This window comes from Thermobia domestica, chromosome 15 (genome assembly GCF_964235325.1).
Source record: "Thermobia domestica chromosome 15, izTheDome1.hap1.1, whole genome shotgun sequence".
Classification (NCBI taxonomy): domain Eukaryota; kingdom Metazoa; phylum Arthropoda; class Insecta; order Zygentoma; family Lepismatidae; genus Thermobia; species Thermobia domestica.
The window spans coordinates 136,385,276-136,402,451 of record NC_137468.1 but is presented as its reverse complement, the minus strand read 5'-3'; positions in this window follow the sequence as shown (position 1 = coordinate 136,402,451).

Below are 17,176 nucleotides of genomic sequence, written 5' to 3'. Positions count from 1 at the left end.
AACCACACACGTTTCGACGTGTGCGCCGGTCTGTGCGACGACGTCTGAATGCCTGTGTTCAGAGTGGTGGACGTCATTATGAACATCTTCTTTAGTGTTGCCACAGGTAAGACTGTTGTAAGACTTCTGAAACCTTTAGTGTCATTCTTTGTGATACTTATTCATCACGGACACCAGTACGAGCTGTAGTGTATCATCCTTGAAAATACAGTCCATGTTTGCCTGTACGCTAGCTTACTTTTGTCCATGTCTTCCATGCAGGGGTGTAGCCAAGGGGGGCCCATCGGGGCCGGGCCCCCCCAAATGGTTTCCTGGCCCCCCCAAATGACCAGCTTTTAAAACATCATAGTAAAATTATCTCGCTTCATTCACTTAAAAGTAACAAATTTTATTGACAATTAATAATTATTATAATATTATAATTTATGGTAAAATAATAAGGAGAAATATTGTTTTTTTCCATACCGATCGAAAAATAGTATAGTATCTCTTCCTTATACCGATCGACAAATAGGATACTTTTTTTGTGATGGCAGATTACACAATTTACTGCGATTTATATGCTTTAACAAGTATATTTTTATATGCTTTAACAAGTGTTTTAAAAGACATAGAGGATGGAAAATTTGGTGAGAAACAATGCTTTTATTCAATTTGGATTTCATTCGCTCTCTCTTTTATTTCTACTAAGTGTAATAAAATAATTGTTTTTTTTTTGTTTTTTTTTTTTGTCACGAATAATAAATATTTTTGACAGGAAACCGTAAAGAAATTAAGTCAAATTTCAAAGAAGATCAATCTTGTGTAGATAGGTTCTGTATACAATGTCTTAAATTTAAATATAAAGGTAACCAAGAAAAGTTTTGTTGCTTTTTCACCCACCACCTTCGAACATCGATATGTCACCTAACCTGCAAGATCAAAAATAGTCCACATCAGCATCTACGACCTTCTGAAAACGTTCTGGAAGGCCATGCAATCCATGGCGGTAGAACTTGGTGGGCCGTGAAACGAAGAAAGTATGAGGTGCATTTTGGACTTTTACTAGGGATTTGAACTGGCGTCCTCTAAGGTGATTGTTCAAAGAATTGAACAGATGATAATCGGACGGTGCAATACCCGGGGAATATAGTGGTTGCAATATTGTTTTCCATCCAAGGCGGAAAATGGTGTTCTGAGTCATCCTAACCACGTGGGACTTAGCGTTGTCCCGTAAACGAGGACACATTTGCAATTCAGAAGTGATAGCTCCAAAGTTTTGAGTTTTTGTTGAGCACAGCTCAACTGCTGACACTACACAGTGGTATTGATACTCTCACCAGCTGGTAGCAGTTCCCGATGCACGATGCACCAAACACAGAGAAGGACCTTATTCTGGTACAGTGCTGGTTTCGGCTGTTTTGAAATCGGTTCATGGGATGCTAACCAATGATGACGGCGCCGTAGAGCTTCGTATAGGACACACTTTTTATCACATGTCAACGCCCTGTTCAGAAATGGCTCCGAAACAGTAAATAAACACAGGCGACTGCCGCGTTTCCTTCTGGCCCGGAGTCAAAATATGTGAGACCCATTGACCCAACTTGTAGTGCTTCACAAGTTGATGGATGTGCTACCGAATGGTTTCTCCACACACTGAATTGTAGTCCCAGTTCCTCTTTGTGTATTTTGTGTTGGTGTTTCGGCACGTGATTTTTTCGGGTGTTTCGTCATCGTCCTTAAACTTGTTAAACCATCGCTGCAATGTCCGCGTCGTCACGACACTCTCACCAAAGACCTGGAATATCTTGTCCCGCTACAGCGGCGTTTGACCTCCATTTGAACTCGTTAAGCATACATGCTCTTATGACGCTCTGTGGATGTCCCATGTTCCCTCTGTCTTTACGCAAGTTCACGGTGTGTCTGAATTGCCACAACCCGGTAGTATGTTGGATATACCCACACCAACAACTGACGTTCGCCTTATCTCCACTCGCATTGAACTCACAGTGTGAGGTCCAATTGAACACAGACTTCCACGAAAAGGGACAGAACTTTCTTGGTTACCTTTATAGTTATGCACAAAAGTATAGCGCTTGGTCCCGGGCAGTAGTTCTTGATTAAGCATAATAAAAACTATCTTGAATATAATTTATGGATAATAATAATAATAATAATAATAATAATAATAATAATAATAATAATAATAATAATAATAATAATAATAATAATAATAATAATAAGCTAAAATAGTGTTTTTAGTTTTCCAGAAGAAAACAGAAATTTTCCTTTCTTTCAGGCCTCAAAAACACTAGCAGCAACACTTTTTTTTTGGCTTTGTACATTGTAGCTGGCCCCCCCTCAAAAACGACGGGCCCCCCCTACACAGACCTGCTGGCTACACCCCTGCTTCCATGCCTCAGTTGCCTACTCGGTAGGGCCTACAGCGATTCTTTGCTCTGCAATGTCTGCGTACTCTGCTTGTTGCGGAACCGCTGCACCAACACCCATGTCCGGCGGTGTTCCCTTGAATTGGTCCCCGACGCTGCAATGGGGAATCCTCACTTTTGCAGCTCTCGCCCCACAGTTCCTACGTAAGCCACGTCCGTCAACGTGTGTTTCACTTTTCACTGTACCTACCATGTCTGCTTTGCCGAATCCCCTTCTTCCTGTATGGACTCCCATTGCGCAGTTCCATCTGCTTCATTCAGTTCGCACCATCAGTTCCCTTGAGTATGATTTTCTTTCTCATTTTGTGGACCGACGTCACTATCTCAATTCGTTCGGGAGATATTCTACTTTCCCACGGTGTGTGGGCGATCTTTTTCTCGGTTCCTGCTGGAACACGCCGCCTCTTTCGACTTCTGTTCATGACTTGTTTCCTTGTTTCCAGTTGTGGAGTCACCTCCCGAAGTGTATTCACCCACACTTCATATCCACAACTTCATTGTTGGTCACCATCAGTACCTGGTGGTTATGCAACCACACATACCTAATATGACGCGTCCATCAATTCGTCTCTGTTTGAGATCTCAACCTGGTTACAACTAATTATGGTTACCAGGTGGGAAACCTATCCATTCACGCCTATTTTGACGTATCTTTACGTGACAGTTTATCCGGGAGTCCCTACGCTCCTTTGGGGAATCCCTTGTGCACTGATTTCACGATTGTGACATACCCATCTTTGAATAGAGCAGGTTTCGTTCCTCTGAGGTGACCATGCCGCCTTAACTCTATCATTCGAAATAGAGAAGATATAGCACTCTAAAGTGTATTTTGCCCCGTTTTCAGCATCATGTAGCTCCGAAACTATGTGTCCTAGAGAAAAGTGCAAAAGGACTTTTTTTCTTGTTTCGGTGTCGGAAATCATCTCCCGAATTTTGTCGGTGGACTTTCCTACCACCCTGTATATTCTTCAAATTACAGACAGTAATTAGTGTATTATTTTATGATTTATAGTTTATCTATATTACAAGTATACTATATGCCTTATCTATAGTATAGTATTATCTACTTTTAATTCGTTACTAGCAAGTATTACTTCATCGTGATTATACTCCCTACATCCATACTATTTGTTATAGTTACTAATATTGTAGAATTCAATTTCACCAACAATTGTAACTTACACTTTTATGTATTCTTTCTAATAGTGGTTCTGATTCAGTGTGTGTTATTAATATATTCTAGTATTAAGATATTCAATGGAAAACGTTTCCCTGGTGTTTCGACCAATACAGTTTTTAGAACATTCTTCTATGTTGTCATAACTATATTCATATAAATTGGTATATATTGCCAGTTTACGTCCACCAGTATGCATTTAATTTCCTTGTTCCATCTTGGATAGTGTTCACAGATGAGGTGCAGTTCACAGTAGAGGATATTTTCAATTACCATAATGTACATGTTTTGAGGTATGGTAATCCTCACGCGATTAGTCCCAGGACATATAACAACAGTTTGTACTCAATGTGTACTTTTTTTGGCTCTGAAAAATTAAACCGGAACGGGTTATCATCATTGCCATTTTTTCTTTTCTTTATTCATTATCCATTATATTTCAGGAAAAGGGAAAAGGAAAAAGGAAAAAGGGAAAAAGGAAAACAACCACAGCACACAACACACAAAAAACAACAAACACAAAAAGACAATAATTTCCCTAAGTGCTATATTCATTTAGCATGTCTCTTAACTGCCTACCTTAGTTCCTAATTGTTTCCTATTCCTATCTTAATAGTTTATCAAAATTTATTAATGTTTATTATTTACTAAACTATCTTACCTAATTAAGCCTAGCCTAACATGACTGTTTATTTTTGCTAATGTTTAATTATTCTATGGTTTTATTTATTAATATTTTTCTTTTTTAAAAAAAATTAGATTGTTTATGCATATTTAGTTTTTTCTTTATTTATTTGTTGTTTATGCATTTATTTATTTATTTATTTATTTATTTACAATATCAGTTATTTTTATTTAGTTTCCATTTCATTTCCTTCTTTAGTGTACTAGTTCTCCATATTTATACTTCTTTCATTAATTATGTTATTATATATTATTTATTCATTGTTATTTATTTATTTATTTATTTATTTTGGTCTCCTCTTCTTTCTTCAGTTTCTCCCTGTATAATTTTTGGTTAATTCCTGTATGGTTTTGGGCTTCTCTCCTGTGTTTCACTAGAAAATGCACTAATTTACTAATCGATTTTCACTTGGTTTTTCCCTGTGCGTCTTTTCTAATTTCACCGTAAACACTGATTAACACTAGAATAACAACACTAAGCACTACCACTGGCTACAATCACATACATTTTTGCACATATTCACTCTTCTCACTTATTTCAACACATTCCAATATAGTTATAATCATAGACGATTTCCCTATGGCTACATTAGTTTTAGCTGATCCTAGTGGTTTATGCTTGTCTAATGGAGGAGTGTTCTCAGTCGAATATCCTTGTCGAGTAATCTCAGTGATACAGGTTTGAGGTCCAGGGCCCACTCAGAGCACTTAGTGCAGGTCCTGGTCCGTAGTGTCCTACCACCTATATCTGAACTGAGATCCGCACACCGGGTAACCTTATTCCAGTCTGAGATACTCCTGCCATCCAGTCCCTAGCGAGGTAACAGTTTCTGTAGCAAACACGCGCGCACACAAGAAACGCCTAGTGTAAACACAAATACTCACACACACGCATCCAGCGCATTCGGAGTTCCGATCCAGGTTTAACCCAGGAATGCACTGGCTCATCCACTCTTCCCCGGGGAGCACGGAATTCCGTGCCTTCCAGAAGGTGCCTTCGGTCCTTCTCCAACACGCATCCATCTCACTTTATCCATATTTGATTCCTACTTGTTTCCATTGTAATAATTTTTTCTCCTCATTTCTGAGTATGCTTGTGTGATTTTGCTTAATATTTTGCAATCCCTTTCGCTGCTGATTATTATCTGTTCCAGCGTTTTTGTTCTTATACTATCTCTTTCTGGTAACTCATCTTCCAACACTGGGCACCAAAGAACATGATGTTCAGGTGATCCTAGTTCTCTGCATTCACAGAACGGGTTGTCTTTTGCTTTGATCTTATGTAGGTAAGTTTCGTAGGGTCCGTGTCCACTGAGGAAGTGTATCAATCCTGATGCTCGTTCAAGGTATTTTAATTCTCTTCTCATCTCCACTGTTGATATTATATTGAATAACCTCCTAGATTTAGTCGAGGTCCTCCATTCTTGATCCCATATGTTTTCAATGGCTACCTCGATGTCATTCTTGGTTGTGGCCTCATTGCCAATTAACTCTTTTATTTTTTCTTGATTATTTTTCTTTATTAACATACATTTATTAACATACATAGAGTAGCTTTAGAAAGAGATTTGTTTATTCCACAATGGAGTAAAACGAGGAAGGGAGTTGAATGAAAATACAATAACTCATAAACTAGGTAAAGCGTAAAGTACACATAACTTGTTTTCTCCCGCTCAAGCTGCGTATTATATCACTAACATATCTTGTTATATCAGAGTACGTTGGTCTACTTTTAATTCTTTTTCTTTATTATGTATTCCATTGCGTACAAGGCGCCGACCTACTTATTAAAAATCCTCTCGATACTCTTGTATGTAGGATACTATCTCTCCACAGATTAGAATTCACCAAGCTAATTATAATTTGTTTGTTGGTTAGAACATAGTGTCATTTTTAGCACCGGGACTATATAAGACATAGGCCTACAATCTAAGGTGGAATACGAACCACTGTAATGTGTTGAAATTTCAAACCGGCTCCCAAACCGGGACCTCATACTGAAAAGGAGCATGAACTAGCTACTAGACCAGTGGACGTGCTATATGTGAGGAGTGAGGAACAGGATCGCATCCATAGGGGTGGTCTACCGGATCCGGACACTTTCAAAGCTTCGTAATTCAACATACGTTTGTATACTTTCTTAATAAAGCTACACTTGTTTAACAGAGAAGTGATTGATGTAGCATGAAAATTTGATCTTATACTTCATCTGTACTCTTTCCCTAATGAAAATAACCTAGTTCTATCACTTCTATTCCTGAAATTATAGTTGAAGTATTTTAAATTACTTAATCGTCTTTTCGGGTGCAGAATAATACCCGTTCAATTCTACAAAGACGTAGTGGCTTGTAGTATTGACCACTTCCCCCTTAGAGCTTGGATTCCTTCTAACAAAAATATTTTGGTTGCGCACCTGGTGGGGGATTACGCATTTCCACATGAATTCTAAGCTTGAGGATTGAATTATATTGATTTAGTCATTTTTCAATGTTTAACAAATTAAAACAGCTTATATAGATACATTACTTATCTTGATACATATGGAAACAAGAAAACCGTTCATTCAACATCAGCACAAGAAATGAACTAATAACTACTATATATTGATCTAATATACAGTATATTAGATAAGTATAAATGTTTCTGGTGTCATCTATTCTTTCACATGGTAGTCACTCAGGCCGGTAGTCAGCCCAGAAATGTAGTGGGGGCGGTACAAGTTAAAGGGGCCCGATCCAATCATAGTATAGTTCATCACCATATTATAGTTCATTTGCAAGCCTACCGTGAAAATTTTAGGGGGGCAGCAAACATTTAGGGGGGCTGGCCCACCCTAGCCCCCCGTAGATACGGGCCTGTAGTCACTATCTGTTATGTTTCAATATCTCGAAAGAAATAATCGAAAAGTATATTGTCAAAAAATATTTTAAGTAATGTAAAATATCATCTAAAACATCCACAAAGTCGGATTGAGCAATATATTATCGAAAAATAAAATTTACTACATTGAGAACTGAAGACAAAAATAGTAGGTGCCCTGAAATTATATGAAATTGAGTGCTTGACCGCTTCTTTGGTGACTTCTACGTACGCCACGGTATACTGTAGCACAATGCTCATCCAATTCCTTTTGCCTAATTCACCTAGTTCGTTTTTCTTTTTCTTTTTTTTTATTTCTTAAGCATTCTATAAGTAAATAGAACACTGCTTTCTTTATATTTCAATAAATAAAAACCAGCAAAACGTAGAAAGAAGAATATTTCTGGGTCAATATTATGAAACAACAAGATGTATCGAGCTCCTTTGTGGATATATGGTTAATATACGCGTCTTCGGTGCGGGAGATCTGGATTTTATTCGTGGCGACAGCTCGTGTGGCTCGGATCCCACATTAAGCTATAGGTCCACGTCCCACATACCCATGGTGTTGAAAGGGACACTAAGTACCAATTCAATCATCCTACAAAATGTGCCATTTATAAACCCCTCACCAGAACTTGAAACAACATGAAATACATTCTTTTCTTTGGATGTGATAGAACGGGAAAAAAGAGGGTGACTACTACAGTCCCGTGATTTCATTAGTGCTCTAGTTTCCAAAAGAGTACTGTACCAAGAGTACTTTTATTTTTTCTTGATTATTTTTCTTTAGCCAATAATTGCAGGCTCTTTGTACGACTATGAGATTCAAAAGGTTTAACGTTTAGCAGTATACATAAAGCGTTGTTTGGTGTAGTGCTGAAAGCTCCGCATAACCTTATAAGTAAGTTCCTCTGAGGTCTGTTTATACTTTCTTTTATCCTTTTATTGTTAATAATTCTATGTGCCCATACACTTGCTGCATAAGTCATAGTCGCACAGAGTAAAGTTTCATGATATAATTTGAGTGTTTGGATGGGTAATTTATAAGTGTTCATGTCAATTGTGAGTAATTTATTTGTCACTCTATTTCCACGTTCAATAATATATTCAATATGCTTTCCAAAGTTTAGTCTGTCATCAATATTGACCCCCAAATACTTAAACTCTGTTACTATTTCTATTTTCTGATCTTCGATCTTAGTTAGTGGATCTCTCTGCAGTTTTGTTCCGAATAACATGTATTTAGTTTTTCTATTTGATAATTTTAGTTTGCAGCCAGTACATCAATTTTGTAATTCGTTTAGTGTTTGATTTGTCTTCACCTCTAATTCTCTTCTAGAATTTGCTGATACTATTATGGCGATATCATCGGCGAAAGCTATTATTTTGTCTATTTGTTCGCTATTATTCATTTTATGAAGGCATGGTTGCAACTGTATGTCCCACATGAGTGGTCCCAAAATTGAGCCTTGTGGACATCCTTTTTCGTTATTCACAGTTATATAACCTTGTTCTAGTTGTATTAATATTCGTCTATTACAGAAGTAGCTTTTGATTATTTTATTAGGTATTGTGGAAGCTCTATACTTTTTAAATTATCTATTAGCGATGGTATCCAAAGATTATCAAAGGCAACCTCTATGTCTATAAATAGCACTAGGGTATATTTCCTCTGGGAGCTACTTGTCTGCAATTGTTCTTTAAAAGCATTTAGCGCGTCCTCTGTTGATTTGCCTGTCTTAAATCCAAACTGCAGTTCGTCTTTTACGTTCCTATATTTGTTTATTCTGTTGGCTATTATTTTTTCAAACATTTTACTAATGCTTTTTAACAAGCAGATTGGTCTGTATGCTCCTATATCCACTGGGACCTTGTCTGTACTTTTTAAAAGTATAATCAACTTAGAAATTTTCCAGCTATCAAGGAATTCTTGTCTTTTCAGTAGCATATTAAAGAGTCTTGACAGATATGGAGTCCAAACATCTTTATTTCGTTTATAAATGTCGTTAGTTATACCATCTAATCCCGGCTATTTTCCAGACTCTAATTTCTTGATAATCATTCCTATTTCTTCGTTAGTGACCAGGTCTGTCTCCGGAATTTCCTCTGCTAATTCTGTTTCTTCATAATTTCCTTCGTAGTTGTTGTTGTTCCTCAGTTTCGTTTTTTTTTTTTTTTTTAAATCTTTCGGAAAAAACTTTTGTGTTAGTTTGTCCAGTGTTTCTTTCCTTGTGTTAGTGAATGATCCATCCGAATTTCTAACAGTACATAATATCACCGGGTTTATTTTTTGCATAATTAGTTTGTATGGCAAACCCCATGGATCAAATTGTATGTTTCTAGTTAGGAAAAGATCCCAACTATGTTTCTTTGCTTCCAAAATCTCTGCTTGATATTCTTCTTTAGCTCTTCTGTACTCCTGGAGTCTCATCTGTTTTAGCTGTGGTACCCACGTCGCTTGGTAACTTTTCCTCTTTGCTCTTACTATTCTTCTCATTCTTTCCAGTTTGGGATTCCAGAAGTCCCCGTAACCTGCTCTCTGTATCTGTTTGGGAGTTGATGCTCTTATTGCTAACACTGTTGCTTCTTCAATTCTTGTCACCATCGTGTCGATTTCTTCCGTTATTTCTAATTGCGGGAGTATCAATTTTTCTTTTCCAATTAATCTTCTTTGTATTCAGTTTTTCGCTAGTTGTTCTTTGTTTCTCCATAATTAAAGGATAAAACTTCATGGTCGCTATTCGTTAGTTTATCATGCACTACCCAGTAGTTGATCCTTCCCATTAAATTTGGCGTACATACTGTTAAGTCAATATACGATTCACCCATGGGCCCCACAAATGTTGGTTTGTTTCCTGAGTTTAGAATTAGGAGTCCATTTTGCGCGATAAAATCTCCCATCTCTTCTCCCCTTGTATTTGTATATAAAGATCCCCAAGCTACGTTTTTTGCATTGGCATCCATGACCATTATTATCTTCTTATCGGGGTTTTGCCAAATTATCTGTTGCAATTTTGTAATAAACTGGTTTATCTCTTTACTATATTGAAAATATGAGTTTACTAGCCAAATCTTTTCTGATCCCAGTGTGATCTCTGTGCAGACGTCCATTTGTCGCAGTATTGCGACAATTTTAGAACTTCCAAATTCCTGTTCATAATTACTGTTATTGCTAAAGGTTCCTGGCCTCCATATATTATTTTCGCCGTTGCAGGGAAGGTGGTTAATTTGTTTCTATAGGTATAAGGTTCTTGAATTGCAACTATATCTATATCGTTAGTTTCCGCGTATCTTCGTAGTTTCATTGTACCTAGCCTCGATCGTTGCGAATTGTTCTGTGCAATTTTTATTGTTGTTAGTATACTATGCATATTTTGTGTAAACGTAAGTATCCATACCCGATCTGCTATAGTCTAAACATATTCTTCCGTGCGCATTGACCATTTGTTTGTAGACCTTTTCAAGTTCCCAATGGATACCCTTTCTTTCATATATTTCATTAATCAAATCAATCAGTTCCCACCCATTTGCTGGCACTCAATGTGTACTGCGGGATTATCAGTGATACTTTAGTAGATCCGTACATACTCTAAAGAGACCTACAGAAAACAACTATCGGGAATTTCTGGAAACCCACATTCCGGATACAGTGGATAACTTGCTCTTGGCACTGCGTTTATCATTGTATTTCATGCCTGATGGGGTACTCCCTCATGTCAGTGTAACAACAGGCCAGTATCTGAGTGCAGTGTTTCCTGATCGATGAATTGGGCGTGGAGGACCAGTTACTTGGCCTCCATGCTCATCAGATCTCTATCGTCTGGACTAATATGTGTGGGGGCATTTAAGACTTTAGTCTACTGCGGAAATATCAATATTCGTATCGACGCAGCTTGCCAGAGAATACGAAATACTCCTGGAACTTGGAAGCGGGTTCGTGCCTCTATGTGGCGCTGGCGACACATTGAAGCTTACATTCAGGCAGGAGATGAACATTTTGAACATTTGGTCTAAAGGTACTATCTAATAGTACTTGGACATAAACAAGTGCACTGTTTGTGTGATGCCGGTGGGACAGCACATTTACTGTAAATGGTTGTAGCTCGTGCATGATTATTTTAAAATAATTTTTGATGATGTCTGATGTACCTAAGTCATTTTATTCGGGGCGGTGTACTTTTGTCACTATACCATTGGTAGCAGTGTTGACACTTTATGATAAGGAAATAAACGTCCAAATTTATTTTCATGATTTTTAAGTTGTTTTATTCTGTTTTTTCTACAGCTCGGCGAAATGGACATAAATGTGGCTTCGTTGTAATTTGTGGTCTATATTATTTCCACTAATGTATCATAGGTCCCTACTCATTATCAAGGTAACAGCGCGTGGAGAGAATGTCACTTTATCACATTCGTCAATACCTCGCCCAATGTCAGGCGGGTAATGACGGTAACCATGCATTTCCGGACATGTGATTACATGAATTCTTTTTTACTTCTCCCTCAATTTGGAATTTACCCCTGAAGTTTGGCCGTGCACATTTGTTGCACCTTGTATGTTAGGCACTCCTTTTCCTTGGAAGCCGCATATTTCTTCTTTCTTTTTAACAGGGAGCCATGATACACACTTGGGTTTATTATTTTTCAGAGCAAAGGGTTTTTCTGTCCGCAAATCGAGTATGTTGATTTGTTTTCCTTGCAAAAACTTTGGAGGTGTTCTAAATCAAGGCAGTAGAGGCATTTAGGAACTGAAAAAAAAAACTAGATCGTAAGAGCTTCGTACAAATGATATATCCTATTTGTATGTAGTATTTTTTTTTTTTTTTTTTTTTTTTGTAAATTTCACTAGGAGCTTCAATTACCAAATTGTATCTGGCAAGGGCGCCGATTTCTTTGTAACTTTGCGGGGCCCATTCATAAAAAATATATAACAATACATATAGGCCTAACAATAAAAAATACGTATAAAAATATATATTCATAAAAATATATGGGGACCACACGAGCTTTGGGGGCCCCCTCAGGATCGGCGCCCTTTTTATGTGGTATCATTCTTTGGTCCTGTTCTGAATTTTCATCTTACTTCTTTCTTTAAGTTCCACATCCTATCTTTCAAGTTTTGTTTTACTATCGTGGACACAATATCTGTGCTTTTTATTGCTGCCAATACATTTTATATGATGGCCTTTTATCCTTTTTTTTTTCTTTCTTTGATCTTGTATTCTTCAATTTTTTTTCTATATTGACATTTTTTTTTAAATCGTTTCAAGTTTCTGTTTCAATGATTAATGACAAACTCACCGGCTTCACAGAGATAACTTTAACTTGACAAGGGCAGGAGGATTATTTCAGACCTTCAGAAGCCAGACCGATTAACTCCATTTTTTGTTGCTTTTTAGTTCTACATATTTTTGACTTGGAAAAGATACATTCTTTTCAGAGGCAAAATTGATTAACTCCACAGTGTAACACTTTGCCACTAGAATGCGTAAACGTTCTGATCACTCTCATTTAAACATATTGGGCTTTATGCAGATTAGTGTCATACTAAAGAGTTCGACTAATATATGTTTCCTGCAGTAGTCAGGCCTTTAGTATGACGCTAATCATACGTCAAAACGACTCTGCATAAGGCTCATTGTATTTGAATTACTAAAATGCTCACTACTGAAAAAAATAGTTTGATGGAAAAATGAAATGAAATCTTTAAGTTTAACGTCCCACGGTTGTGCCGGTTAGGCTAAAGGAGACGGTGATAATGAGAAATGAGTGAAATAGTGGAATGAAGAAAGTGGGAGGAAACGGGAGAACCCCAAGAAAACCCTCGAGCACGGTGTTTGTCCACCACAAAACCCACACGGCGCGAGCTGGGATCGAACCAGGGACCCAAGCACCGGAGGTGAACGCTCTACCACTGAGCCACCGCGCCCCCTAGTTTGATGGAGTTAATCGGTTTGGCATCTGAACGGCTCGTTTATTTTATATTGTTGAACAATTGTCTTTAATAGCTATTTTGAAATGTATGATTAAATATGACTAACATTATTATAATCAGGATTTCTTAAAATATATATATATATATATATATATATATATATATATATATATATATATATATATATATATATATATATATATATATATATATATATATATTTTCAAGTTAGATCCAGAAAATTGAAAATTTCAATTACAGTTTTCAGTTTTACCAAAAATTGAATCATGATACGGGAAAACGAATATCATTTTCGAATTCATCAGAAAAATTCAGAATCAGAATCATCTATTACTTTTCAAGGAAGACATTCAGGGAAATTTGAAGAAAAATGTTGGACGGGGAAAGCCATGGTTACTGACTCTCGCACTTGTGCAGTTGGAAGTCTAGTACCAACTTGTGTAGTTGGAAGTCTAGTACCAACTTGTAAGACTATGAATCTGAGGAGAATATAGCCCCTATCGGTTTCTCGAGGAAGTAAAAATGAGTACACTTTTTTGCAAACTAAGACATAATTGTGTGTTAGTCTTCAATATTATTTCATCTAAATGACGGGATTCTATTCTCAAGCATTTTTACATTGACTACACCAATTTCGATTTTTTAAATTGTTCTTTACACTTATATTTGAAATGCTTATGTTATCCAGAAATTATATTGTAAGCATTTAAATTAAATGTGAAATGTGACACTTTGGACTTAAATTCTTGAGTGGTTGGTTGATTTGAGTACATCTCTTTTCACTCCGAAGCTATGAGATAGGATCTACTGTTGAAAGTCCAATCCAAACCACTACTTAGATTTGTATCTGAACAGGTACCCCACCGGGAACTGAAATCGGAATCAGGTGTATAGAAAGTGCATGCGTTAGCAACTCATGTACGATGGTTCAGTAGTAGATCGCTTACCTCTGGAGCGTGGGGACCCTAGTTCGATCCCCGACCAAGTAAGTTTGTGGTGGACATCAACTTGTCCGTGGGTTTTCTCAGAGCACTCCGATTTCCTACCTCATTCTCATTCCACCAATTCTTTTATCATGATTCATTTGCCTTCATCATTAATCTCCCTTAGCCTAAGGCATAACGTGGGACGTTAAACTAAAAGGTTTCGTTTCATTAACAATTTGTCCATGAACGAACTCTAGACCTCGTTATAGCTTATTTCTTAAAACAAGAGCATTGACAAAAGAACGAAGAACAGATAATGATTGAGGGAGAATCACAAACACTATGTGTTATATTTTCTTTTTCAGGGGATAATCAACATTTTCAAATTGGTTGAACATATATCTACCAAAAGTTTTAGCATTATACCATTTCGTAACTTCTCCTATAGCAGTTTTCATTTTTCTGGCGTTTGAAAGTGATACACGTCATACAGATACTTCAGTCGCACCAATTCAATATATTGTGTTGACTTGAACTCGTTGTAATTAAATAAAAACATTCTATTTGAAACTTAAGTTTTAAAAAAAATTCTAGATTATTGCCATGCATGATCCATTTAATCTTAGAATTTTAATGTATAGTTTTATTAACACAAGTATTGATCGCCATGAGACCCAAAAATGCGTTTCAAGTACCACTCTTCGTGATACTGTACTACCCAGTTTTGTGTCTCAATACAACAACTGGCTGGGACAGTGATACTCCTATTTGGTTTCGTATGATATTTGTTAATGTGTGTAAACCAGCTGCCCAGACTCGTAAATGTTGCATTGTACTTATACCCTAGCCTCACAAAGAAGTAGTTACTCACTTCTTATAGAAACGCATGTTTATAATTATTTTATTGAGTAATTTGGATCAAAAGATCCAATATATATATTGAATTATTCTTAAAATTTTTGTTAACTCAGTTGTTGTGTTATTTACATCATATTGCCCGATATATTTCATGAATTTGTTGGTTAAATTTTCATTATTTGCCCATTTCTACATTAACAGAGGAGAAGGATATGTGAAAAATTTGCAGTAGTCAGTGTTTTAAGTTCTATAGATTGATGTCCGAAAGATGGATGAGCAAGAAACAAAAACACTTCGTGTAATATTGGATCTCCTTGCTTGGTAATTAAAATGCTGTTAGGTTATTTTTAAGTTTCTTTCGAGCGTTCTAACTCTTCAACCATATTTAGTCGCACCATGTCGCACACACACTTTGTCTGTGACAATCAATCTGTTTTCTAAGGAGCTGTAAAGTTCTTCCCTTTTGTAAATTTGTGGTTTGTCAGCTTCATGTATTTCAATATAATATTCTAGATACAATGATATTGTATTTGATGCAAAAAAAAAATAGGTTTATTTAATTAGTATATACATGCATTGTTAAATATGCCTGTAAGTTTCTTTTGAGTTGCATACAATTTAATAATTTTCAAGAAAATTTTAAAAGTAATGTAGGCTATTCTTCTTGGAGTCTACTGGAGAGAACGCAAAATCTACTACAAATTGATAGTAAAACCAATAAATTTTATTTTACGTATCAGTTAAAAACCTTTCAATTTCTAGAGTAATCGACTCTTTTTGTATTTTCTGGCTGGAAATACTGAAAAGATATGAATTTTTCTTAAAATTGAACCACTTGCCCCAAAATTCTTGTTTCCTACAATTTACTGCAGTATAGAGCTCAAACATTTTGATGGTAAATGTATGTATTAAACGGCACCCTGAAAAGCAAGCAGGGTGATAATAGAATGATGGTGGGTTACATGTGGTTTGAATTCTAAGTTTAAGAGTAGATTTTCATCTTATATAGCCTTAGTGCCTTAGTGTAGAAGTAACAATTTACACCTGATGGCTTGTCGAAAGCTAGCGGAGCTTTTGAAATATAAATACCCTTAAGATTTTCCCAAAACATATTTTGCTAGGAGGGAAAAGATGTTAAAGCTCCTTAACAAGAAATAGTTAACTACGTATCAGTTAAAAACCATCGAATCACATTTAATTTCTCTAAGTTGGTCACTTTCCAATGGAACCGATGATGGAAAACAGACAGGTTTCACTGTATATAGCAAACCAAAATACAGATTTTGAGTTGTGTTGACGCAAAATGTTACAGAATATAGCCTCATAAAGCACTGGAAGATCTGTGTATGTAATTACGTGTAAAGTTTAAAGGAATATAAGTGAAACCTGTCTATGTTGGCCACTATCGGTTCCATTGAAAAGTGGCTAACTTACAGAAATTAAGTGTGATTGGTGTATTTTTAGAGTAAGACTTCTAGTATTACTTGATTGTAAAATTTTAACAAACAACGGCATGACAGCTACTTTTAAAGAATGTATATAGAGTAACAACATAATATACGTAGTTTACTATCTCTTGTTAATGAGCTGCAAATGTTTCATTCAGAGCAACAGATGTTTTGAGAAAATCTTAAGAGTATTCATATCTCAAAAGCTCCGCTACCTTTCGACAAGCCGTCAGCTGCCAATAGTTGAAAATTGAGATAGCTTTAACCTTGAGAATTTTCCGAAATTACTAAAGCTCCCCACTGATGAAAGGAGCCGATATAGCTAATGGTTTTACCAAAACAGATAGGGTAAACAAATACGTACAACCATTTCCTGAATTCCTACACGTGCTTTTCTTATTCACACCTTCCTTCACCTCCCATTTATCAGAGTAGTGTTCTGCCCATTGAACTCCAAGAACAAACCGTGGGAATTCATGCTTCTTTGTATCCAGTCACAAATACCCAACATTTGCCATTCATATGGGAATACGAAAGAGTTAACTATTTTGCGTGGCCAAAATACGCAGGTGAATTTATCATTATCTTCAAAGGGTAACACTGCTTCAATGCGGCCAACTTCCAAAATACGCAGGTGGACATCTTACAGAGTAATAAGTAACGAATGTCTGATGGGAAAATGCAGGTTCAAGACGAACCAGACCAAGATGAGCAGATGGCCAAGTTAGAGAAGTGGCCAAGTTGACAGGTTTTACTGTACCATTTTTCTTTCTTTATTCCATTTTGATCAGTTTTGCCATACGTGAATTTTAAATTTTGTGACAATATATAGTCTC